The sequence below is a fragment of the Orcinus orca genome, chromosome 2 (assembly GCF_937001465.1).
Source record: "Orcinus orca chromosome 2, mOrcOrc1.1, whole genome shotgun sequence".
NCBI lineage: Eukaryota > Metazoa > Chordata > Mammalia > Artiodactyla > Delphinidae > Orcinus > Orcinus orca.
This window is the reverse complement of record NC_064560.1, coordinates 178923697-178950197: the sequence shown is the minus strand read 5'-3', so window position 1 is coordinate 178950197 and position 26501 is coordinate 178923697. Positions and strand designations below refer to the sequence as shown.

General features: G+C 37.4%; 1 long non-coding RNA gene across 1 annotated transcript; it reads left to right on the top strand.

The window, feature by feature from the left end:
* The first annotated feature begins 207 nt into the window (after window positions 1–207).
* On the top strand, window positions 208–26217 carry LOC125963396 (uncharacterized). Its single transcript, XR_007475314.1, has 3 exons — window positions 208–1000; window positions 15424–15539; window positions 26100–26217. It is a non-coding gene; the product is annotated as an uncharacterized LOC125963396 (long non-coding RNA).
* Window positions 26218–26501: the final 284 nt, after the last annotated feature.

Genomic DNA, 26501 nt, shown 5'->3' with positions numbered 1-26501 from the left:
TCCCCCATTTCCAACAGTCATCACCCTATGGAGACAAACCTCCCTTGCTTTTGTAATGGCTGCACTTTCCTTCATCAAACCCAACACTAATTTTTTTTTTTTTTTTTGGTCAACTCCACTACTTACTCTGCCCATTTAAGTGTGCTCCCTATTATACTTGAAGGATGTATAAGTAGAGGCTATATGTTGTAATGACTGAAATGAAGGATGTATAAGTAGAGGCTATATGTTGTAATGACTGAAATCCCCTATATTTATTCTTTACCACTATTTCTTATGGAAAAATTTCTTGTGGCCTATGTATTCTCAGTTTGTGCACATTTCTGAAAAGCATCTCCCTTGGGTATAACCGGGGAATGCCTACTCATGTTTTGTTAAGTTCTAAGTTCTGGCCTGCATGCACTTCTTCCATTGTTCTGGTGCTCAGGGCTTCCATACAGATGGTGAGTGTTATCAGGCCCACATTTTAGTTGCACCTTCAGAAGATTTGTCATTTTCTGTTACAGGTGGACACTTCTATGGATATCTATAATACACATTGGTAGTAATCTATGTAGTTCATCCCATGGCATAAAATGGTTACCTTCTAAACAATAGAGAAAAAAGAATCCCCTTGTTTAGTGAAGATGAGAGATAGGTTGGATCCCTATTGAATTATCAATTCAATTGTGACCAAATTACTACAGATAGAGTAGACCAGGCGTGTTCCTACTGGGTGTGTCATAATTATGGAAGAGACATTAAGAAATTATCCAGGGTAAGGGTTATTTCTGTTTCTTGATGATTCAGGTACATCTAGTTACACCCGTAGCCCAGAAACACCAAACATGTTTGTATGCTGGTTTTGTGTGGAGCTGGAAGGCCTCCAAGTAACGTGCAAGTGGCAATAATCCCTTGAGTGTTGTGTTGCTTCACTGACTTCTTAGTCATTCTTTGGAAACATTCTTTGGAGTCCTCTAAAGTCACCAGTGACCTCCTTCTAATCTAGACAAGTCCACAGGTAATTTTTTTCCCATCCTCACTCTCTGTATTTCACAGCATGTGGCCCTTCTAAACTCTTATAGCTTCTTCTTTCTTTTTTATTCTTCTCTCTTCCCATTTAGTCTATTAAAAGTGGATGTTCCTATAGGATTATTCCTATCCTGTTTTTCTCTTGTAGACTTTCTAAAATAAGGAGAGAAGACATGTCATTGCAAATTGCGCTAGTTAGCATTAGGTCTGCCTGTGCGTTAGGAGCAGAGACCTAAAATAATAATGACTTAAACAAGACAGAAGCTAATTTTTCTCTCTCATGCAAAAATCCTGAGGTAGGAAATCTGCAGAAGGTAAGGAAGCTGTGTTCCATGAAGTCTTGAGAGATCTAGGCTTCTTCTAGCTTTCTGCTCCACCCTCATGATGCCTTATTGTTCTTATATACCCATATCCCAGGCAGAAGGGCAAAAAGGAAGAGAAAAAAAGGGGGGTAAAGTATGGGTGTATATCAGCTATCTTTTAAGGAGATTCTTAGAAACTTTTTTATGGACATTTCCACTTATACCCCATTGGCCAGAACTCTTGTCACAAGATGACCCTACCTGCAAAGAAGGTTAGAAAATGTCTTTATTTTGGACAGCCATGTGCCCACCTGAAAATTTTTTTACTATAGAAGAAGGAGAAAAACATATCTGTAAAGACATTCTCCTATGTTTTCTTCTAGCATTTTAAATATTTGCTTTTCATAAGTATGTGATTATCTACCTGGAGCTAATTTTGTCTATGATATTAGGTAAGAAATCTAATTTGGCTTTACTTTCCTAACAGGTAATTAATTATTACAGCATCTTTATATTTTTTTTCTTCCAATGGTCTATAATGCCAGTTCTGACAAGTTTCCAAATATGCATGGGCCCGGCCCAAAGTACTCTAGTCTGAATTTTCCTCATCTATTTGTTGTTCTCTAAACCAATACTTTATTACATCTTTTTTATTATTATATTGAACTATGAGAAGTTAGCAATATTAGTTTTTGCCCTATAAAAATGTCCATTTCATATGATTCAAAACTAACACTATAGTTTCATAAAAAACTTTGTTATTACAAATTCCTTCCCCGACTTTCCTCATACATACTTGTCTTCCTGAGGAGCATCTTGGTTATTTTTGGCACTTTGCTCTTTGATATAAATTTTAGAATCAATTTTCCAAGTTCCAAGAAAGAACATTTTTAGCACTTCAATTAAAAGTTTGTTGCATTTCTAATTATTTTTTGGGATAATTGACATTTAGGTGGTATTGCATCTTTCTATACACGAACATGATATATCTTTCCATTGGTTTAGGTATTCTTTTTGTTTTTCAATGAAATTTTGTAATTTTCTCAATAAATGTCTCACACATATTCTGAAATGTTATTTTGGTGCAATATTTTAGTTCTTTTCTTTCCAAATTACTATCATTTCATATACAGATACTCATTTACATTTACTCGTATATTTACCAATTCATTTGCTTGCCAATCCTTCTTGACTATCAGGTCTACCTCATGAAATGAGTTTCTTTTCTCCTAAAGTTCATTCTTTAAAACTTCTTTTAGCGATGGTGCATTTGTAGTAGACTTTTTATCTTTATTTTCTTTTTATTTAAAAATATCCTTTTTCACTCTTGTTCTTCAGGCAGGGATATAATTATACATAACTTTTGGAGATATTATTCTACTGGTGTTTCCAATATTGCTGCTGAGAGTCTGTGAACAGTCTGTTACCAATTTTTATGCACTTTTCCCTTCCTCTGGCTACATTTTAGATTTTCTCTTTGACAATAGTGTTTTGAAATTTTACTATCATGTAGTAAAATGGAAATTTCCTGGTATTTACTCTTATTAGTATTATTGTGCTTCCTGAATTGAAGATGCATGTCTTTCAGAGAGTCAAAAAAATTCAAAGCCATCAATTCTTTGAATATCAATTCTCTTCATTTCTTTATTTTTTCCTCTGTTAATTCCACATAGGTGTATGTGTGTTCTTATTCTATTCTCCAAGGCTTTTATACTTTTTTCAACTTTCAAAGATGCTGCATTTTTTTCTTTTTTTGAATTTTTCAGATCTGTCTTATGATTTTCTTATGATTTCTTCAGTTCTCTCTGCAGTTGTGTCTAATCTGTTGTTTAACCAATCCACTGAGTTTTGAAGTTCAAAATTCATGTTACTAACGTATGAAAGTTCTTTTGAGTCCTTTTCCAAATGTTCCTTGGTATTTCTTGAAAGTACCATGTTCTATATTCTTATTTTTAATTCTCTCTTTACCCTCAAAACTTTTAAATCATATTTTAAGATAATTTGTACCTGATTATTCCAACATTTGAAGACCATGGGCTGTTTTTCTCTGACTTGTTGTTAGTGCATTGTTTACCTGTGTTTTTGACAATTTTACTTTATATTCTTCCGTTTTGCTGATATTAATTTATGGCGTTTCTGAGGAATCTAGGTTAAGGGAATTGTTTCTCTAGACAGGATTTGTGTTTCCTCCTGTCAGGTGTCCTGGGCCACTAATAACCTAGAAGCCCTTAAAAATTAATTTTGCTTGCAGTTTACTAGAATACAAAGGTAACATGTGTTCAAATCCCTACCCCATGTGAGGGCAGGCTTGTCATTATGAATTTCCAATGCAGATTCATTTTTCCTTTCTACCAAGACCTAAGGCAAACTGGTTCCTCTGTTGCTCTCTTTCCCAGTGGATGAATCTTTTTCTGGCTCACATTTTTATTGAGTGAATATCCCTTCAAGTAACCCAACTTTCTGTAGGAGTCTCAGATTTGACTTATTACTGTGACCCAGACTGAGGTCTTCTCACCTTTCTTGGTCTTGGCCATCTAGATTTCTGCTGTCAGGAGATGCCCATAGGCAATCTGTGACTTTAACACTTGCTTCCACTGCGCCACCAGGGAAGCCCTAGGCTTCTTTTTTTAAACCTGTGAATTTCTCTTACTCTTTTGTTGCTCATCTATGCCTTAAAGTCTGTTTGTTTTATTTTATCCAGAATTTCTCAGGGTTTGTGGTAGAAGGTTTTTCTGGAATATGTAGCTGATCCTATTGCTGAAAGCAGAACTTGATGCTATTCATTTCTATGGAATGTTATCCATTCTAATCATTATTATCATCAATTCTATGCTAATGACAGTGAATCCCAAATCTATGTCTTCAGACCTAAACTCTCATCTGCTTTCTATTTCCTTTAGGCATTTTTAAATATGAAGTAGAAACTTGAGTATTTTATCAGCTGTTAAAGCTCAAGGTGTTCAAGGTGGAAGTTATCTTATTCAACAAACTGCTTCTCCCATCAAACATTGCTACTTTGTTATTTTAACAAGTCAACATTATTCCTAGCTTTTAGCCTGTAAACCTTGAAAATACTAGAAATGATTATTGCACCTTCATACCCTTTATGCAATCTGTCACTGTTTCCTCTCTTTGACCCAATATCTATATCATAAATTATCATTTTAAATCCCTACTCAGAATACAAGATCTAAGCACCTCATTTAAGATTAATTTGATATAATTTTAATGCATCTAGTATCTATTGATCATCTGCTTTGTGAAAGGTAGTATGCAAGCTGCTACAGATGATACATAAGAATTTCTGTTTTTGAGCCAGTGCAGCATATGGTATTTTAACAATTAAAAATGATTTTCAAGTATAAAAAAATGCTACTGGTATTCTATCAAATGAAAAAGAAAAAATGTTTTCACCTTTGTAAATAAGGACATCTGTAGTTAGACCAAAATACATTTGAATGGTGAAATTAGGATTCAAATTTATATCATTTTTCATATTTTTTGCATAGATTTTCTACAATTACCTGGGATTATTTTTATAGTAACAAAAAAAGCAAACAAATGCTGTCAAGAGCTTGGCTGGAGCCGTGTTTGGAGGACTTGGATACCAGGTTAAGGGGTTTGGAAAGGTTCTTGGCCAATGGGGAGCCACTGAAGCTTTTTAAGAAGGGAATTAATGTGAACAGATTTGTATTTTGAGAAGATTAAGACAGAAGTCTTGTTATTGTTTAGATTGGATTCAAGTGGAAGAATGACCGGAATTTATTGTTATGGTCTAGACAGGAAGTAATAAGGGCCAGAACTACATCTCTGAAGCAGGGATAGGAAAGAGGAGAGACATTTGATCTAATAGAGAGGAAGGTCAAGGGGACTTGATGACAGCATTAATTGTTAGAGAGTTCAGGAAAGAGAGAAACTGAAGAGATATAGAGTCAAAGTTATTGGGAGAACAATGCTGCTCTTAGCAGGGATAGGATAGTGAAGGGAAGAAGGAAGAGGAAAAAGTGTTGAATTTGATTTCAAATATGTTAAATCTCTGTTGTTGAAGAGACATCACATCTTTGGGATTTTATGGAATAATGGCTGCACTCCACCTAAAATACTCTTTTGGAGCTGTGATGGTCTCATTGAACGATCCTTCCCTTCCTTGACAGCACATGAGCAGAAATCCAGACACTCGCAGCTCCCTGTGGCTAATGACCCGTAGAAGCTCCTGCTGCCTTCCCTGCTTTGAGTTTAGAGGCATAATTCTAGACTCAATGTCAAAGACTTCACCTGGGTCAAAGCATGCCTAGGTGATTTCTGACATTCTTGGCCAGCCAGCACTGCTCTTGGACCATGGCAGCTAAGGCCTCTGACCTTGGCTCAGCACTTTATAGGGTCAACCTCTCAAATAGGGTGTGCTCCCTACACTAGACCTCTCCTCAGTTCTGTACTGCTCTGGGAACCTGAGATGCTGAAGGCAGTTCTCAGTGCTTACTCAGTCCTCTTCCCCAGTCTGTCCTCCCAAGAGTGAACTACACTGTTGTTCTTTTTCTCTTGACCCCAAAGTAGCCAAAGGGATAATTGCTTTGGAGGAGGAATATGGATTGAGGTGGGTGTTCACTCCATGTGGCTAAGGCTCTTTGTGGTGAAAGATGGAGGCAGATGTGGAAAAGAAGGCGAGTGGGCCATGGTATGGGTTCTTCATTTGTACTTTTGCAGTGACTTACACAATCTAACTGGCACAAGGCAAGCACAAGGCAACTGAAAGACATTTACAATCTAGGACTATATTAATATTTTGGTTACTGGTGATAATATGCTGAGTGTACTGGCTGGTAAGGGGAAAATCAGGCACAGATTTTTTATAAGGCATTTTTTTTCTAAACCACAATTAGACGCCCCCTTGAAGAGTTTTCTTTTCCCTTTATGACTCACAGAAGGCTGAAATCACTATTTCCTATTGAGGGGAAACACAAGAAAAGGGAGGAGATGTATCACACTTTGGTCTACCCTGGTTTTGTGCTTTATTGGCCTGGCTCTTAAATAAAGGAGACCATTTCCCGCATTTTTCTCCTTAATCCATGCATCCTTGGCACCATTAATAAGCCCCAAACTACTCTTGAAGAGTAGATTTAGCCACTTAAATGATTGCATCTCTGTCTTCATCCCCTTTTTTAAAACTCTGCCTTTACACTGAGCCCTACTGCCTTCTTTTATCATGTAGCCCTGAATTTAATGGTCATACCTGATAGGATCAAAGGAGAGGCACCTGAGCCAATGTTCCTAGGTGTTAAAAATGAGTGATGGTGGATTTCCTAAGACGTTATGTTGGACCATATGCAACCAAAGGAGGCCAGTCAAGATAAAGAGGAGACACAGAGAGGCCAAAAGGCAGATGCCCATGCTGTCCAAGAGAAACAAATAAGGTGCCCCACTCCTGGACTTCCCAGTTCCAGTTATTATACTTTTGTGGCCCTGCTCTTTCTCTTCTCTCAGCTGCCTGTAAAACTTCTTGTGTATAAGCTTTTGTATAAGCTAGCTAGGTGTCTATTCCTTGTAACAAATATCACAAAGACTGTTATGTCAACTATACCTGGGAGAACTTAACCCTTTATTCTTAAGATTCAATGGTTGGCTCTACTGGATTTGGTCATGTTGACCATTTATCTCTCATATAAGTTTGCTGGGGCATGAGACATTAGTCCCCCCTTCTTAGTTTATTCTAGATGCTATACTGAATTAAGAGGCCAGTGAGTAAAGTTTCTATATACATTTCTTTTACCCTACTCATCATACATTACTCAAAGAATGTTCCTGACTTTGCAAGAAACTCCTCCCAGGGAAGGCAAGAAAATAAATTTAGCTTCATTCTCAACCCAATCATTTGGCAAAGCTATTATAACATTGGACATGTGAAGAGTATGCCAGAGCTATCTCACTGACCTCTGGTCTCAAAACTCAGTTGATCCTCACTGTGGACAGTCACAGGTTATGAAAGGCATGAAACCATCTCTTTTATCCAGTGCCTCCTCTTCCATTGCTCTGATTTCTAGGGACCCCTGGGCTGTACTGCCTGGATTGCCCAGAAGAGAGTCTCTGCATATCAGCCATGGATTATATGCAGTCCACTGTGGAATTACACTTAGCGGAGAATACGGTTGACAGGCTCTCTCCAACCTGCAACCCAAATAATTTTGGCTCACATTCCAAAATGTTGCATAAAACCCTCACAGCAAATATGTAGGTAAAAGGAAAAAGGGAGTTATAGCTTCAAATTTTATAAGGCATTTCATTTTACAAAATGCTTTTACCACATAGGCTTACTTGTTCTCAGAAAGCTCTATGAAGTAGATACTATTATATCTGTAGTTTTTACTGATGAGCACACAAATCTCAGAAAAGTTAATTTCTTTGATAAATGGCAGAGGTAGAACTTGATCTGTAAGTCTGCATTTTTTTTTACACCCTGCTAGCATTCATTTCTTCACTCAACAAACAAACATTTCTTGAGTACCTACCTGGATTGTACACTGTACTTAGCACTGGGCACACAGTGGTGAACTTCTCTGTCCATCCTGGGAGATCAGAAAACACTTTGCAGTAGGAGTGGCGTCCAAGACGAGAAGGAAAGCAGCGGTAGATGTTATTCAGTCAAAGTGGGAGGGCTGGGAGCATTCCAGGCAGACCAAATTTTTATCTCTAAACTATCCCAATGGACCTGAAAAGTAGAAACTAGGCAAGGAAGCTGAGAACTAAATGTCCACAATTGTGTAATCTCATATTTAAACATGAAGAGATATGTATCCGTTAGATTTCCTCTTTCCTTTAAATGTCTTGTCATGACCTTCTCAAGACCCAAAGTTTAACACTTTCACAATGACCTTTGATTTGTTTTCACTAACAAATGATTACCATCACTTGGCAATCTTGTTTGTTGTCGCTATCTCAATGATAATTAAAAATAGAATTTTGACTATGTCTTTCACAAGAACAGTGAGGCTGCCTCCTCTTTTGAAGCTGCCCTTTACAAAGGCTGGCCTGCTTTTTCAAAAGCCAAATGGTATAGGGGGCTCACACTCCAACCATTAGAAAGAGGGCAGCTGGCTGCAGGAGCAAGGCCTATTCCTGGATATTCCATGGGGTGTTTATGCAGGTGGGAAACACTTCCAACCAGTTAAGCAAAGTCCTGACTCCTTTTACTACACACAGGACATCTCTCTATGTGACAAGGACTAACAAAGCCACAGGCAGGGCCAAACTGACAGCCTGGTTTGGATGTGTTAGAAAGGTGACTTTGCCAGCCCTCAGATTGACAGTTGTCAGAAAAGAGGAAAGGATAGAAGCCTTGCTAAATCATTAAATCTTTGGAGCATAGTTCCATCATCTTCCTAATGAATCCCATATTCCACTGGCTTTGAGGAGAGTCAACACCCAAGCAACATAATAAACATTGCATTTGGAAGCAGGAGACTATTCACAGGGGTGAGGTAACAAGATAGTTTACAATAAAACACTGAGAACAACAGCACTAGAAAGGAAGAGAGTAGGGAACAGTGCAAGAGCAGGGCATAAAACTGGCCTGGATTGGATAACATATAACATGTACAAGGAGATAAACCCAGGACACTTACATAGGCAGTCAAGGGACATGGTTAAAACTCTGTGTTCAATCACCCCTGAGATAGTTATTTCTAAGTGAATTCATTGCAAGTAGCTAGGATGGCAATTCATGAGGGGAAGACTCACTACAAGGTCCGTAATTATGGGCTATTTGAAGGACAAGGGATGTGGGCAGACCCCTGCTGCTGGTTGAATGGCTCAGAAGGCTTGATTTCAGTATGAATGAATAAATTTATAAGTGAATAAATTAAGGTATCAGGAAACACTTTTAGTATGACTCTTGCAGAATTATTATTACTATTAAAACTAATAAGACTCCGTCCTTACTTTGAAGGAGTTCACAGCTTAGAAGGGAAGACATTTAAATTAAGGTACATTGTAGTGATTTAGAGTGCTCTGGTAGAGATTTGCATGGAGTGCTGAGACAGTACAGAAGGGACTATCTCTGCCTGGGAGAGTTAGGGGAAGCTTCCTGGTGGCGGAGACATTTGATCTAGATCCTGATGGATGAATAAGAGTTTGCCAGGATAAAGAAGATGGAAGCACATTCCAGGACAAGGGAATTAACTGTTCCCTCACATACCTGTCTCTACAACCTCCTGTTAAAATCAAACATGTTATTTGAGAAAGCTCACCCTTGTCATTGTCAACGGTAAATGTATCATATTAGAAATAAAAGCCCTGAGGATAGAGAACAGTGTGCTCCAAAAGAAATAAAATGTAAGCCACAAATGAAAGCCACAAATGTAACCTTAAAATTTATAATAACCACATTTTAAAAAAGAGCAAAGGGAAACAGTTTTATTTTATTAATATATTTTATTTAACCTAATATATCCAAAACATTTTCATTTCAACATGTAATCAATATAAAAACACCAGGGTGATATTTTACATTCTTTTTCTGTATTAAATCTTTGAAATCTGTTTTGTGTTTTATACTTCATAGCATACTTCAATTCAGGCTAACTACATTTCAAATGCTCTATAGACACATGTGGCTCGCTGCTACTATACTGGACACAGCTTAGAAAACCAGCTTGTTCATTTTGCAGGTTGGGATGCCCGCAGGGAGGGCAAACCTAGAATGAGTCACAGAGGAGACCAGGGGAGTATAGAGGCTGAGGGTGCTCAGCAGGGGCCCGATGACTAGCTTTGTTTGCTTCCTAATTTCATCCAAAACTGGTCAGCAAGGTCAGGGATGGTGTCTGCTACTCCACCCGCAGAAAGTATGTCCAAGTCAAGTTTTCCTGGGAAAACTCTCATTTTGCCTTCCCTTTTTAATTTGATTTTAAAAGCCCACAGGCTATTCTTCTCAGTACCTAATAATGTCTTTTCCAGCTCTCTTAGGAAACAGGGCCCTGAAATTTCTCTCACGTATTAGACCCAATGGACTCTGTCTCTGTTCCATGGAAACCTTGCCCAGAAATGACCTCACGGATCGTCTCATCATGGCCAGAGGCAAGTAGTACTGTCTGCAGCACCAGGAGCAGGGGGCAAGGGCAAGTTCAACTTCCCTGAAATAATATGCTGCCATTTCTACCCATAGAGACCAGTCATAAGCAGTGCTCAAAACTACATCAGCTCTGGCCAAGGCATAAGAGAGAACAGGTCCTTGACGTTCTTGGACCCCATTGTCCAGAACGGCCAAGGGAGCCACAGTCACTGTAGACTTTCCTCTTATGTCCCAGCGTCCTGCTCCTGACTGACCCCCTGGCTTACAGCCAAGCTTCTGGCCCTCCTATGTTACCAATTCTTAAAATGAACCAGGAGATAGGATGCCACTGCACTGGACCTGGTTGTTTTCTCTAAGGAAAGTTTCCAAATATACTTTTACTCCTATAAGTTCAGGGGGGAGCTATTTTGGATATGGCTGTAGTTGCAGTATCTGTAATTGAGACAATAGGGACCACGAGAAATTAATCAGTAGAAGAGATGCCATTTGGTATGAGTCCTGTGCTACTCCTCACTGTTTGTGAGAGTTGGCTCTGTTGTGCATGGATGCCAAAGGGCTATTTGGAAGAAATAAGCCATTTCTATTCATCCTTTTTTGGCAGTAGATAACTCAGGATCTCTTTGAAACTTGCTGGGAGTGGTTAAAAGGCATGTACTCTAGGAAGATGCCATATATCTTTTAATGGAAAGCCATGGCAAGTTAGAATGGAAGTACTAAGTAGTTTTTGTTTGGATTGTATCATCTGCAGCATCAGTTATTATTGTTGTTGTTTTCTCCAGTTTTGCTTTCTTTTTTTTTTTTTGCTCCTTTCTTGAGTCTTATATATTTTAATTATGTAATTTTGTTTACATTCTCTCTACTAAAAGGCTTTTAGGCAGCCTAGTCCATCAGAAGACAATGTGTGTGCATGTGTGTGCATATATGCGAGTTCAGCCTTTTGAGTACAGGTAAATAGATAAGTCAAGTCATTACTTAAATCATTATAGCCTGGGTCATTACCCACAATACCATCTGCTGGTATTTTCTCAAGCCTTCTTCTATTAAAGAGCCATTAAATTACTTCTTGTGGGAAGCTTATAAATCAGCCAATATGACAGATACATAGGACACCAAGTAACTTTGGTTTTTTTGTTTTTGTTTTTTTTTTTCGGTACGCGGGCCTCTCACTGCTGCAGCCTCTCCCTTTGCGGAGCACAGGCTCCGGACGCGCCGGCCCAGCGGCCATGGCCCACAGGCCCAGCCGCTCCGCGGAATGTGGGACCCTCCCGGACCGGGGCACGAACCCGCGTCCCCTGCATTGGCAGGCAGACTCTCAACCACTGCGCCACCAGGGAAGCCCATAACTTTGTTTTAATTGTCTCTGCTACCATCCAGTGTCACTCAGTCTATTTATTCATTGATAGCACTTGAATTAAAGATACCCTAAATCTGATCTTGTCAATGGATGAGGGTTGGGGATGGAGATAGGACTGCAGTCCTGGAATAAGAGACTGAATTCCACATGGTTCTATTTATACAGTGCAATCGATAACGTAATTTTAAATATGTACCTCCCTCTGGTGGAAAATAATTTGTTTGTTAATAATTTGAGAAAGTAAACAGAAGTGGAGAGGATTTTGCATTTATACTTGCTGATGATACATTATACTCATAGAATCTCAGTTGAAACACATTGTTACCCCAGAGTTGGGGGCCTGTGTTGGTTTTGGTATGTATCAATGTATATTACATATATGGAGTTTAATCCTCTGCTGTCTAAGCCTTCCATACCATTTGCTATCAGTCCTGTTTTAGTCCTTACTGCCTATGGGAGTTGCCTGTGTTGTGTAAAGATGCCTTGGGGATAGTTGGGGCTGGTCCAGCCAAGGGCCAACTTAAGGGCTTTGTTCTTTATTGCTGGAGCCAGAGAAGGGTTCTCACTCAGGACCAAAAGATGCTGAGACCAGGGGACTTGTCTCAATCAAAAAGAGTAAGAATAGGGCTTCCCTGGTGGCACAGTGGTTGAGAATCCTGCCAATGCAGGGGACGCGGTTTCGAGCCCTGGTCTGGGAGGATCCCACATGCCGCGGAGCAACTGGGCCTGTGAGCCACAACTACTGAGCCTGCGCGTCTGGAGCTTGTGCTCCGCAACAAGAGAGGCCGCGACAGTGAGAGGCCCGTGCACCGCGATGAAGAGTGGCCCCCACTCGCCGCAACTAAAGAAAGCCCTCGCACAGAAACGAAGATCCAACACAGCCAAAAAAGTAAAAATAAATAAATAAAATATTTAAAAAAAAAAAAAGAGTAAGTACCAAATTTCAAAGGAGAATGAAAATGAACACTAAATCTGGAGAAGTCAAAGTTGGAGGCCAAAGTTGAAGTGTAGAGTCAAGAATTTGGAACTAGGAAGATGATATCAAACCACCCAACTACATGCAAGATTTGGACAACAAAGCCTTGTTTACCTGACTCCACAGTTCTTCGTATAACACCATACTTCCTCCTATTAATAACTAGATGTTAGACTTTGGTCATGTTATTGAACCTCCTGTTTCATAGGTAAAAACACAGCCTCACAAGATGGTTATACTTGTGAATAAGTTCTGAAAACATTATGCATACACAAGTCATTATCATCAGATAATCAGCCACTTCCCAGGAATACTCAGAACCGTACTTCAAAAAAGAAAAAAAAGCTATGTCTTTGCATGGTTCACATAGTCTACACATCCATCTGAGTAGACAGAAATCTATATTAGTGGGCTCTTTCATTTACATATTACTGAATTTTGATGGAATGTTTTCCAAGGAATCAAAGAGTTAATTGATTGAATTGACTGGTTGTTAATTAAATCAAAGCAGCTGAACCAACTTTGTATAGACACATCAGAAACATTCCTTTCTGATGATCCTGGTTCCTCCAGAGTTTTAGGGCCTGCAGTAAGGAAAATCTTATGACAATCAAGTTTGCTTTGGCTCTTCGTGGGTGAGCAATGCATGTGTCATGAAGTTCACCAGGGAGGCTGTAATGGTTCTACCCATTGGGCAGCTTCTGAGATTTGCTTATCTTCTCTGGCTCCACTAAAGACCACATATAAAACTTCATTGAACGTTGTTCAATATTTAAAATGCAGTTGATTTATTTCCTCTACTGCTGGGTGGAGGCTAAATTTTCCTTCCCATGAAATATTAGTATAACTTTTGGATATTTTCATGGATATTGAGAATTGTGTAACAGATCATGTCTCTGTTTTTGCTTTAATTTTCAGGAAGTTCTGAGAAAATTTTGGCTGACATATAGATATGTATATATATATATATATATATATGCCAAAGTATGATATATATTTGCTTATATATGCATATAGCATATATATTTGATTACATGCTTAGATATTTGTGTTCAATCCCTCCCTTTCTTTAATTCCTGTTTTTGTTTGTGTTTTTTCCTAATATTAGTTTTAAAAATATTATGACATTAATTTCCTAAAAACGGACTCAAGCCCTATGTGATATACAGACATTTAAACAGATAAACAACTAATAAACATTTACAATCGTGTTAAACTGTATACATAAGACCCTAGTACATCTACATGAAGAATAAGATAGTCATGTAGTACTTCATTTTGTCTGCTGGATTACAGAAACATCAAAATAAAAATAATTTTTCTCCCTTTTCTGTCTGTTAGCAGAATCCTACTTGTCCTTCATGACCCAGCTCAAGTTCTACTTTCTTCATGAAGTCTTCTTGGCTGTTCTAACCAAATGACTCTCTTTTTGGAATTTCCATAGCACTTTGAGCTCACAGGGCACAGTTTAACATTCAGTTATGCTGCCTTTTTATTGTTCCTTCATTGTTTCTGCTCCAGCCACACTGGGCCTGCTTATTATCTCTTGATTCTGCCTGGTGCTTTCCCAACCATGACTTTGTTCTTGCTGCTTCCATCTGTCTGGAATGGTCTCTCCTGCCCTTTTCATATCAAATTCTACATACTTACCAGCCTCCAGGTCAAATAAGCTTGTCCCACAAAGCCTGCACAGCCCAGGACAGCCAGGGACATCTCTAAATTAATAGTGCCTACCATCTATCTTATTGAAATTATCTTTATAGATATTTTGGGGTATCTTCTATATGGTTCTTATAAACCAATATTGTAATGATTTAAATTTCAAATTTAACTTGGGAAACTATGGGAAATATACAGATGTTACTAAGAGTCACTTCTATTTCTACACCCTATGGCAGTGGTTCTCCAAATTAGCTGTGAACCAGAATCACCTGTAACATTAAATAAATACAGATATATAGGCCCTAATCTAGATCAGTGATTGATGATTTCTGGGGTTTGACCTGGATATCCATTTTATTTTGTTGCATGGCCAAATCTAAGAACCATTGGTCTATGAGGATACTTCTGGAGAATAACTTGGAAGAGTTTATAAAGTCTCTGAATGCCTAAGTTTAGACCTTGATAGAAAGTGTTAAAGAAATCAGTCACTCCATAAGACAGCACTGCATGCCAGTGCTTAGAGAAAAAGTTTAACTCTTAACAAAATGACAGTTTCTTAACATTCTGCTGGACATTATGACCTTTTTAAAAGTATGTTTACCACCTCTTTCATGTCTTACTTTATAGTCTGAGTCTTTTCTCTTATTTTTTTACAACAAAAATGAATAATGAAATCTATACTGCAATTACCTGAGTGATCACCTGGGGAATTTAGGACTTATCCTTATCCAAACTTATATTACTATACCTAAGACCAGTCTTAGTCATACCTTTGGTTGTAAGTGATAAAATAGTAAATCAAATGAGTTTAAGCAAAAATAGCAATCTGTTAGATGGGTGTTTACTACCTACAATAGAAACAGTCTGGCTGTTCATCAAAGCATTGTTCCTCTCCTATGGGCACTCAGCTGCACTTGTTTCCCATCCTCTCTGCAGTTGGGCATTCCTGTGTGACTGGGTTCTGTCATTGGAATATGGGCAGAAGTGATGTGTACCACTTCTGGATCTGGTCCATGAATCCCTCTTCTGTAATATTCCGTTTGCTTTTCCCCTTTAGTCCCTGAGTGGAGAAGTCTCCAAGGACAGAGAGAGGTGATGCATGAGATGGAAAGCACCTGAGTCATCACTCAAAGAAAAGCCACCTAATGGAGGTACACAACCATTGAGGACTATGTGAGTGAGATAAAAAATATCTTGTGTTAAGCCACTAAAATTTTGGAATGGTATGAACCATTGAGTACACTGGGGTAAGGAATGTGAGAGAGATCATGTACCATAATTTTTACCTGTAAGGGAGAGATTTATTGGAATTTAGAGACAAGTAGGAAAGAACACAGAAAAGAGGCACTCCCCAGAGTGCCTCTTATCCAAAGAGACATTGGAAAAGACTCAAAAGGGTAATATGCAGGCCTGGCTCATTATCTTTTGGGCCTCAAATTCAGGAAGGTTTTCAACCTCCTTTGAGGGGAAAGGGATATAACTCTCTATTAATATTTTGATAGGGCTTAGGACCCTGCAACTCTGCCTTGAGTCTGCTAAAAAAATGCAGACTGTTACAGTGACTTTTAGATATCCAGACCAAAGGATGTGTATTTTACTCTTATAAATTATTAATTTTTTACTTATTTGTGCCTTGGCTGCCATCGAGAATAAGTGCCTTGTGAACTTTCTAACACTCCTTTTGACTCTGCAGTCTTATCTCAATGTGTCTAATATGTTTTCTCATTGATGGCTTATTGACTTGTCACTTCCTCCTCTCTTCATCCCCAAGTTTTATTTGGATGAACAAATTCAGATTAGAAATTCCATTAAATTACTGAGAGAAGGCACACCATTGTTTCAGAGGAAGCCTAAATTAGGAATGCCTTTCTTTTCTGGACTACGTCATACTTGCTTCTTTGGATTGTATTGAGATAGGAATTTAAAAATATTAATAATCATATGCTGATCAAAGAGGTTTAAATATTCCTCACTCCCTGTCAAATACTCTACAATATCAAGGAATGCGGGAATATTACCTGCTCTAATTTTAGCCATTTGTTGAAGGTGGGAATCTTCAATAGTCAAAACACTCCCATACCCTAGAACTCAAGAAGGAATATAAGCAATGATAAGTGAATCCAACTGCATTACAAATGAACCACGTAACCACAATAAAGAGGATGGGGAAGAAAAAAGCTAAATAACCTTGGAAAGCACTATTTCAACTGGGTACTGTAAGGCTGAAGATTAAAAAGAACTACATACAATTCTTGTGCTTTAGTTAGTAAATTTGTTGTTTACAGAGATATGGATTAGCAATTCTGCAACTTCTTTATTTGTATTCTAGGATTGAATAAGTAAGTGAATACAATGATATGATAATGAAATCCAAGTTTTTTGCCAGAGAAAGAACTTGCAAATAAGTAAAAAGGGAAGGCTAAAGAGAACCCTGTGCTATTGGAGTGGAATCTGAGATATCTGATTATAAACTCAGTTATATTTGAGTGTAAACTCAAGATTTTTAATCTACATAGAAGTAGATATATATGTATGTATGGTTTGGAATACATTCATATATTTTCTGCCTCTGCCACTGAGAGAGCCTAGAAGTAATGACACCCCAGTAGCAAAAAGAACGCCTACCCGCCAGATCTTGGTTTCTAACACTACTCACCAATTAGAGGATCCATACTCCTCAGAGCAATGTCTGACTTAGGGCTGGGGTCAGGAAAGTACATGATGAACCTGAAACATTTTATGATGCCAGAAAGTAAGAAGTGCTCAAAAACAGATGGTTTCATCTCAAGGAGTCAACCTGAAGGCGTTCCAAACACATTTGAGACAGTTTGTGTAAAGAAAGATAATAATGGCAATGGCTTAAAATATGTATACTAAAATAAATATCCATGAGCCCATACAAACATAAACAATTAAATAAGTGGTGGAGAAAGGACAGTTCTTTAAGTTGAATTCCAATTAATAAATTAGGAAGTCATAGTGGAAATAAGTGTCTGAGAAACTGTCAAAGCAAGGGGAGCCTAAGGAGACATGGTAACTAAACGTAATCTGGCATCCTGAATGGGATTCTGGAATAAGAAAGGATGGTAGGTAGAACTGAGAAAAAATGAGTAAACTATGCACTTTAGTTGATCACAATGGATCAGTATTGGCTCATTAATTACAACAAATATATTACTGTAAGCTGTTAGTAATAGGGAAACTAGGTGTGGGGTATATGTGTATTCTAAAACTGTTCAAGAATAAAAGTTTAAAAGTCACCATTTGGTTCATACCATAGTAATAATTGTTGCAGTCAAGTATCATCAATGGATGTTAAAGTTAAGGGGCAAAATATGAAGAGAAATAGGATGTTTGTGTAGTTTCAAAGTATCTCAGTGTAAAATGCCTATTAATTACAAAGGGAAAATAAATATAGTGGAATAACCTAGAAGATACCACCTCATCCCAATGATCAAAAGCAACACCAGTAATGAAACTTATTGACAACCTGTGCCTCCTCTTATGATGCAATGCGGTGCTTCTCAAGTTTTAATATTTATACAAATCACCTAGGGAACTTGTTAAACATGAAGATTTTGTTTGAGGAGGGATGGGGCTTGAGATCCTGAATTTCTAATAAGATCCCTGGTGATCTGATAATGCTGTCAAGTGGACCACACTTTGTGAATCAAGGCCTGTAGGAAAACCCTGTAAGCTTTTCAGCAATGGGGGAGTTGGGTGGCAGGAGAGTGTTTTCATCCCTTTTATAACCCTCCTCCAGACTTTCCTTTACCTTATTTGAGATTTCTTTCTCCAGTGCTTTTTTAGCATCATAAATATCCAAAGCTCAGATAAGTATTATTTCTAAGCAAAAAGCTTTAAGTGAGGGATTTACATGTGACAAGAGTTTTCCTTTCTTGGAGCAGATATGTACCCCATCTGTTTTGGAAGAGGCAAGAGATCTAAGCATACTTTACTTAGAAGCAATCGGCGATGGGCTCCACCTGTTAATATTATCTGGTATCTATGAGTAGAAAACTTTGTTGCACCATGAACGGAAAAGGCACCATTTAGGGAATGATCCTGAAGGTTCACAAATACCACAAAAGATCAAGTAGTGCATTAATACCAAGGCTGAAGAGATTTCCAGCGGCACAGGGCAAGTCTATAATGGAAGATAGGTATCACTGTGCATCATTTATTGGTATTGGTTCAAATAGAATTTTGTATCCTCATAGAATTCTGCATTTGGTTGCTGTTCAGGCTTCTCAGTAGCCGGTGAGGTTCCTGCTGGCCTGGCCAACATCCCTAACCTTCCCATTTCAGAGTCTGCAGCTGCCTAATGATATAGAACTAAAGGGCCCTCTTCAGCAGCATGATTTGAAACGGCACTTGAGCCATTTTGTTCTTGGCCTTAGTTGCTGGACTGGAAAGATCCTCAATTGTAAGGAAACATGAGTAGCTTTGCTCCCTGGTGTGATTGCATTTTATGTGTCAGGGTCATATATGAATTCATGAGAGCTGAGCTAATCTCATCTAAGAAAATGAAATTGGGGTGGGAGAGGGTCCAGGTGTCAAGATTTTGGTCAGCCCCCGAAGAGGTTCCCTCTCAGCCTGCTGCTGGCACCAAGTCGAAAGTGCCTGGAAATAGTTTGTATTTTTTTTTGCCCCAGGACACTTTTTCTGGCTCCATGCAACAGTCTCTACTTCCAATCCCTTTGCTCTCAGCAGGCTTTCCTACCATGTTCTTTCATCTTTGAATCAATGATGCTATGGAAAATCTGCCTGGCTTTTGGTTCAGCCCTGTCCCCTCACCACTCCCCTATAGTGTTATCTCTCCAGTTATCTTACCTGACTTTGTGTCTTACAATCCACAGACAAGCAATCTTTCACCTCTCACATAATCTACCAGAACCTCTTAAGGCAGGTGATGCCTTCAAATTTCTAAGGGATAGTCATATCTAACCTAGGATTCTATTCTAAGTCAAACTTGTAACCACTTTCCTCCCCAAAGTAAGTATTATTTTTTATAAGAAGTTTCCTGGAAAACTGCTGAAGATATGATGCACCAAGGTAAAGAACAAACCAAAAGTACAAATAGTTGAGATCCTGGAAACATGGAAACCAACACAGGAGAGGACTAAAAGGAATAGTCAGCATAGTGATCAAGTGAGATTCCCCAGGATGGCAGCTGTGAAACTGTCAAGAATGACAGTCCAGATTGGAACAAGAAGGTAGAGAGCCCGAGGAGAAATTAAGGTGAACTCTATTGGAATTTTGGAGAGGGGCAAAATATGTGTGGGGGAAAGGGAAGACATGTAAAAAGATCAGTGTTCATCTTCCACTTAATAACATGGGAAAGATAGGCAAGAGCCCTATATACATGCTTTGGAAACATGAAGAAGAGAAGAACAGCTAAAGGAGTTGCAAGGGTTTGCCTCTGAGGATGAGACCAGGAAAAGAGCGCAAAGGGATGTCTATTTTTGTTGAAAGTCTTAGAAAACATATTATTCATACCCACACATATATATATGAAAACGTCAGATGTTAATTGTTTTTTCAAATAAGTGGCTGGAGTGATTTACTTCAAGGGATAAGTAACCCTGATAATGGTCTTATGAGTCAGGTGACTGAAGTCATTCAGTTCGAAAGCCACTTATTTAAGCATGTGCTGTGTGCCGGGTGCTATAGGGACGAGGATGAATAACATACCATTTCTACCCTCAAGGACCTCACAATCTAGGCCAAAGAGGACATGCACACAAATACTATGATGCAGAATATGATAAGAAATATTGCAAATAATGCTCTAGGGAGTATGGAAGAAGTAGCAATGACATCAGAGTGGCTGGATTCGGGGAGGATGCAAGCAGATTTGCATGGGAATGGCCTTGCCCGATATCTTGGGTGAGCTAGTTTGTTTTCTAGTTCTTGTTCCTCTTTTTTCACCTGAACAGAAATCAAATGATAAGGAAGCTCTTCCTTAATTCTAAATATTCTTTGGGTTAGGAGAGATTTGGGCCTCTGGAGATAGGAAAAGGGGAAGAGCACTACAGATGAAGAAGGAATTGTAAGAGAGTTACAGAAATAGGGCACAAAGGGTGTGTGGGGAGAATGGCAAGTATTATATGTGAGTATAACGTGCATGAAACAGATTTGGCCTACGGTCAGTGGAGAGCAGTGAACGCTCAGAGGAAACTGATCTATTTAACCAAAAGAAATGAATGAGATTCTGAAAGTAAACTGGTCCATAGAGGGTCCTGTATGAGTTGGGGCTGTCTTTGTATTTCCAGTGCCTAGTTAGTATCTGGCATGAAGTAAGCAAGTCAAGTTAACAGAATGGAATCATTCCATTGAGGTTAAGTGCAAAGGTGCCATATTCCCTGAAGGATTATCACTAATGATACTAGTAACACAAATGCAGATGATTCACATTTATTGAGTATTTAACATGTGCCCCATTGAAGTAAACACTTCATTGAAGGAGCACGGGCTTCTGTAGGTGTTCGGTATTATTAGTAGGTTCATTTTATAGATAAGTAAAACTGAGACTTAGAGAAGTTAAGTGACCTTTGGATTTTGAAACAGATGCCATTCTTCTCTTCATTTTAAATTATGTAGGTGTTTAGATCACCCAGTTATGAAATTATGTAATATTTTTAAAGGATTATGATACTGTGGTACTGCTTTATTTGATCCTACAAGGAGCTCAAATTGTTTCATTTCATTTAAAGTTGGCCACAAAATTACATAAATATGATCCCAATTTTGATTTGAAATAATACATATAACTGGAAGAAAATAAATTTCATCAAATCTAAGATGGCATCAGCAATATTATTCAGCATTATTTCATATACCAGTAAGATATAAAATAAACTGCTAATGAAATTATAATATGCCACCAATTGTAAGGCAAATGCCATTTCAGAAAAGTTACAGTGTGAGAAAATGTCCATCTTATAATGAATTAAATATACCGGTTATAGGGTAGTGAAATTATAGGTGGTTTAAATTCTCTTTTTTACAATATATGTATGTTTCTAAAATTTCAGCATTACTTTTATACCAAAAGAAGTTAATTTTTTAAGTGTTGGAAACATTTAGAACATCCTCACAACCAGGAATATAGATATATAATATAGATAGTAAACATCAATATAGCTTATACTGTTCTTATTTTTTGAATTAAATTCAGTAAAAGCTTTGTGATTGACATGTGTGAGAATAAATTCCCTAAAACAGACTGCTGTCAAACTGTTTAAAAGGGAAAGAGGATTTCCTGCAAAATATGCTGGAGTAAAGACATGTTTATTCTAATTCCTACCGCTACCCCTTGCCAGAACCCTAATGAACACAAAAACTTAAATTTGGAAATATAATATCTTACTTGTATTAAAACTTGGAAATGACTAAAATTCCCAATTACAGTCTATGAATTGTAATCATCCATCAAGTGTAGTAGGACTTGGATCAAATAGAAGGAATCTATTGAAAGCCAGTATTCATCTCTCTGAGCCTTAAGCAGAGTATAGATTCCTCTCAAAGTAAGTAAGGGTCCTGATAGATCCATGTAATTCTTTTTTTTAGTTGGGACAATAAGGAGTAAGGGTGTGAAGGATCCTGAGATCAATGAACATGATTGCTGGGCATGTACTGCTGACCAAAGAGAAACAGTAAATCATCAGATAAAAGGCCTTCGTGATGAGGTGCTTCCCTGCAAGTCACATAGACTCATCTGAGTGATCTGCTGCAGAAAGATCTCCCCACGACAGAGGACAGAGCAGATCTGGTGAAAAAAAGTGCAGAAATGACAAGCCAGTTAATGCAGGTCAAACAACTGCCCATTCCCATACTGTTCTGAATGATAAGCAGAAGGGATCAAAATAGAAACTTGGCACAAATGCTACAAAAACAAAAAGATGAAAGATACCTAATTTATATTAAAGGGCAGATGAAGGTACATTTTAGAAAAACATAAACTTCCTAGGAAATAGAAGAAAATTCTAGCCAAATACTCTTTATACCCTCAAGGAATTAGAGAGACAAGGAAATATTTTGAAAAAAAAATTGAGATAAAAGTAATTAAAAGAGACAGCAAGACAATATTAGGAGAGAGAAGGGGTACTGACAAAGCTCAGGAAGAAGGTTAAGGAAAAAATACACTATTGCATAAATAGAAACTGCATTTAAAATAGCGGCAAAAAATAGAATGTATAGCACTAATAGTCTTTCAAAACGGAAAAATCTCATGTCAGTGACATATTTAGGCTTGAGATGTCACAAAGGAAAATATAATTAGAGAGCTGATAGATATGGAAGCTAGAGGAGATCAAAGTATCAAATAGTATATCTGAGGTACAGAACATTTAGAAATGGAAATATATTCAAAGATAAAACAGAAAAAATCTCCACAAATAAAGGAAGACAAAAATGTCCAGGGTGTAGGGGTGGGAGATCAACCCTGTAGACATACAAACAGAAAGAGCAGTTTAACTTAAAGTGTGATCTAGTCTGAGTTTTCTCATTGTCATCATGGAGTTCTGAGATAAAATATGTATATATATATATATATACACACACACACACACACACACACACACACACACACATACATATGTTGGAACAATTCTATACCTAGCCAAGATGTTGGTTTTGTATAAATGCCACAGAATGATAAACATGCAAGGACTCATGAACCTTCCTGGATTACAAAAGAAAAAAAAAGAAACTTCCTTGATGATAAAATTCTTTGTAAGAATTGTCAGAAAAGGTAGGCTCAATTTAAATATGAGGCTCAGCTTGAACAACAGTGGGATTACAATAACGAATTGAATGTAAATGTGAAAAACCTTGACAATATAAAATTAAAATATGACACATAAATATCTGACAGGATAAGAAAGGAGAGTTGGAAGAAAATGTTGTCATATTTCATAGCTGGAAATATTACCTAGCATAAATACTGCCTAATGTTGAAAAGAATCAAGAAATAGAGCTTTAGTACTTAATACTAAATTATAAGTATAATCACTAAAAAAATTCTCGTAAGAAAGAATAAAAACATAAGCAAAGTAGATAAAGGAAACCATATAACAATAGGTAGAAAACAAAGGAATTTTAAAAATATATATGACATATAAATAGTTTTAAGACCCAACTTACCTGTTATAATTCATACTAGTGCTAATTCAACTTATTCAATAACCTAGTATCAATTAACTGTAAGCCAGTTAGCTTCATTAATGAGTATAAGCTCCTAACAAAGGCAGGATCATGAGCTCAATGTGGGCCAGTTAAGTTTTATCTATTGGAGGAATATGTGTTATACTCTTAACCCCAGTTACCCAAGTTACCCCTGTCATAAGTGTATTTGGTCATGAAAGGAATGGAGTGGAGATGGCAGGACATGGGAAGTAGGCAGGGCAGAATTTATTTAAAAAGGAGAATATGTATAGTTTATACAATCCATTACTATGCTAGAAAAATAATTTAAAACATCTATGTTGTAAAGATCTTTAGCATCTTCATCTAGCATCTTTCGCATCTAGCATCATCTTTATTATAAAGGACAAGATATTATTATTTGCTAAATATCAGTAGGTTACTCAACCCTATACCATTGGTAAAAATTAATGTTTATCAATATGGCAATAAATTGGATGCTCTCCTATTCTTGGGTGATTTTCATATACTTTTAGCAAGAGACGTTTTGGTTCTGTCCAACAAACACTGCAGGGCTTGGAAGTGACCTTGAAACATGCTTAATGTATTTGGAAACTGGTGGATTGGCAATGATTATGGGAAGGGGAAGGTCTTTCCAAAGTTTCGATGGGGGTGAGGGTCCAGATTTAAATACTAAGTGCTAAAGACCAAACAGATAATGGATCAAGAATATACACTGATAAATAAAAAGCTGTAGGAAACATTAGATCATAGAAAATTTGAGTTTTAATGAGGACATACTGGGCCAATTCTGAGTTCAGAAGAGACTCATTAATGTATGCTTAAATGTGTTCAGAGGAAGTTACAGACCAACAATATACATGTTGTCTACATAAATGCACATATAAATACATAGCTACCTAAATGTGTGTGTGTGTTTGTGTGCACTTAGATTAACTGAGTATCAATGGACAAGAGCCAAGTAAATATCAGTATTTAAAGAACAGTGTATGTATCATATTTTCATTTATTCTTTTATTAAAAGAATAGTTGCTGAGGCTAATAATTTTCTGTTAAAGGGTACTCTAAAGACCTCTGAGATTCTGCCCAGCTCAGCAGTTTTTATAGAATTACAAGCACTGAGAATTTACCATGTACAAGGTCCTTGACATTTATTTTAAATTATTTAATTCCCTACAATAACTCCATGAACTCTGAACTATTATTGTCTCTATATTAGAAATGAGGAAATTGAAGCTGGAAGAGAATAAGTCATGTGCCTAAGGCCTCATGATTAATGGAAGGACTAAATTTTGATTCCTAAACCCATCTTTTAATTCTATACTGCCTCTTTTTGTACTTTATTTCAGGATTGGTAGCATGCTAAAAAAGAAAAATTGGTAGAATTGGTGGATGGGGTTAAGCTGTAAAATTTTCAGAATTCAAAAACACTTGTGAAATTTAAAAAAAAAACATAAACATAAAACAAATTTTATAGGTGATAAGGCAGATAAACAAATAAATAAGCAATTAGACCTGACAATAAAAGACTACATAGAAATAAAAGTGTGGTTTTACAACTTAAGTTAATATCACTATGGTTAATAGCTGCATTTCCGTCTTAGCCAAAATATGAACTCAATATGATGAATTATGCATTACTTGAGCTAAATGTGATTGCGAAATCCTCTGAAGAATTTACTTGAATCCTGTTTTTCCAGTTAGAGCTTTTACTTGCTTCAGGGAGAATTTGGTAGTGAGGGGAGGTTCAAAGAAAAGGAGTAAATAAGAAAGAGATTTCTCCAACCCACCTCACTAGGGAATAACTGGGAATTTATGGACATACTACCATAAATAAAAAGCAACAAGAGTACCAATAGCTGACATTTCTTGAATGCTTACTCCCGTTGGGCTCTCTCTGAAGGGCTTTGCGTATGTTAACTTGCTTAATCCTCACAAAACAAAGGCAAGAATAAACCTGATAGGAAACCCTGGCATTATGGAACTACTTTTTCTGGTAGAGATGCACTCTGCTTAATGAAAGAAGTGAATATTTCAATCGTATTTATGAGCTGTCCATCATTCATTACATAGAAAGAATCATTATAGAGTTGCTTTAAATAGCAAACTTTTCCAACACATTTCAACTGATTGGATTTATAAAACATCGATTTAGATAGAAACTTTCAAAAATATCATTTTTAAATTAAAAAATATATACACCATGTACTTCTCATATTTATTTGTCAACCCCACTAAACCTAAAGATGCCTGGCTTAGAACCTTAGAGAGATAAGGTTAACTAGTAAGAGGATTCCTCTTTTGTTTTTGTCTTTGCAAGTGTTATTACTAGATCTGTACTAAATGAGTGGCTTAGGGTTCTTCTCCTGCAAGCCTCATTTTCACTTCCCTAGGTCTTACTTTATTTTCCCATGGTCATGGACCATGTCAGCATAAGCAGTTGAAAAGGATAATGCATAGTCTGTTTCTGGTTGCCTGGTCAAGGTTGGAATCATGGAAGGCTTAAGCTGGAAGGAAAACCCTATATATCATGTAGTAGTTTACCTTTCCTCTGTTTCTATATAGATGAGGGAAATAAAAAAGAAACCAACTGAAGAGTGGTAAAGTGACATGACTTTTGCTGAGCAACACTTTTAATTCATTTTTTTCAGCATTGATTGAATTATCCACATGTTTACTTTTGGCTATTTTCTCAGCTCATGCAAGTAGGTAGGTAATGTAGAAAGTAAATATTTTGGTAGACTGGATTCTCGGCTACATGTCAGTGAAATTTGTCATTTGATTCCTCTTCAGCCCACCTCTTATTAATAATGTAGTTATTCTTTCCAAAAGAACAGTTTGACCATCGTAGTTCATAATCTGAATATCAGAGTCTATTAGCTGGCATATAGCCTCACATGTGTTCTTGGCCTTTGTCCTTTTGCCCAATAATTCACTGAGAACAAAGTAATGAATATTATTACAGAT